The sequence below is a fragment of the Lygodium microphyllum genome, chromosome 1, assembly GCF_053477565.2.
Source record: "Lygodium microphyllum isolate KBCC chromosome 1, Lygodium_microphyllum_v1.1.10, whole genome shotgun sequence".
Taxonomy (NCBI): Eukaryota; Viridiplantae; Streptophyta; class Polypodiopsida; order Schizaeales; family Lygodiaceae; genus Lygodium; species Lygodium microphyllum.
The window spans coordinates 79,341,556-79,342,947 of record NC_141135.1 but is presented as its reverse complement, the minus strand read 5'-3'; the positions used below and the strand labels follow the sequence as shown (position 1 = coordinate 79,342,947).

General features: G+C 43.8%; 1 pseudogene; it reads right to left on the bottom strand.

Moving 5' to 3' along the window:
* Positions 1-359: 359 nt before the first annotated feature.
* LOC148041300 (lipase-like) lies at positions 360-1,149 on the bottom strand (annotated as a pseudogene).
* Between the last annotated feature and the right edge of the window lie 243 nt (positions 1,150-1,392).

Below are 1,392 nucleotides of genomic sequence, written 5' to 3'. Positions count from 1 at the left end.
CTATTTTAATTGAGGGCCACCTCCTCTAGTTAGTGAGTGCAGGACAGTTCGTTGGATAGGAAGATCTTGCAACAGGGAACTTCACATGGGTGGACATTCCTACCTCCGCAGAGAAGAATCTTTGTGCAGCATCACAGGAACAGTGTTTCCAGTGATCTGATTTGATCCTGTGATGGATTGTTAGTAGTGAATTCTCGTGACTCCCCCATCATTCGATTCCCTAGTAATTGAAGTCTTAGAAGGTGTTTGAGAAGACCAATAGCACTCACAACCCACTGAAGACCATCTATGTCCTCTGCTAGTTCAATCACTTGACTCCAGAAACATTTAGGCCCCCAGACCCCTTGTTTGCGTTGCTTTTATTTTTCCCCAGGCCAGACGGTTCTATTTTTCCCCTCTGCACGGCCTACAATACGCCTCTTTCTGACCAGAAAAGGGGCCCCTCCCACACAGAGAAAGCTTTTACCAATTCTGTTTTGCCCAAATATTACTATTTGAATATTCCTCATTCCATAGTTTACCGTGAGATCAAGAGCACAGAACGTAGCCATTGCACCCCCCATAGAATGTCCTGTAACCATAATGTCCAATCCTTCCACTTCATCAAGTATAGACATAACTACACCAACTACTCTTGTTATACGAAGGGTGCTATTATGGTAGGCTGTATAAAATCCACGATGTACCATTGCACCTGTAACTCCTGGATAATTGAGATCAAGCTGCTTAAAAAACAAATCCTCCATCTAGTTTTGAATACTATTCTCTTGCGTTCCACGGAATGCAATCACAATTGCATTCAAGTCTTCAGCAAGCCCGACATAAGCTTGTAGGCAGTGTTGAACATCAACTATCAGCTCCACCAATCTGAAACCCTTGGTGTAGCCATCACACCTAGAGCAATTCCAAGCAATGAGAGAATTCAAATCATTGTACATACACCACAAAAGTGTACTCCACAAGTATTTGAGCAAGTGTATGGTTGTACTGAAAGCCATCATCATAGTCATGAACCCTTGTAAGTTCCAATCCTCGTCCACCTAGAACAACTGGCACTAGGCCTAGCAGAAAGAAGTAGCACACAGCCTTCCATATGGCTAGCCTAATGAGGCACTCCATGCATTTGAATTCATCGACGGAGTGATCATTCCTTCTTTTTGCGTGGGAATTGGAAGCCAAGAAAAGCCATAGAAGACATCACATGCCCACCATTGTTGAAGGAGGATCTATCAGGTGCAACCCCAGCTGGAAGGAAAGGCAGCAGAAGACCCCTCTCTCTACTATACTGCCCACACAAAACAAAATTCAAACACAACAACTAAGTATGTACAAAGTAACAAATGTCACACACACAACTTTTTGGTGGATTCCACACCTCGGATGCGCAGCAGT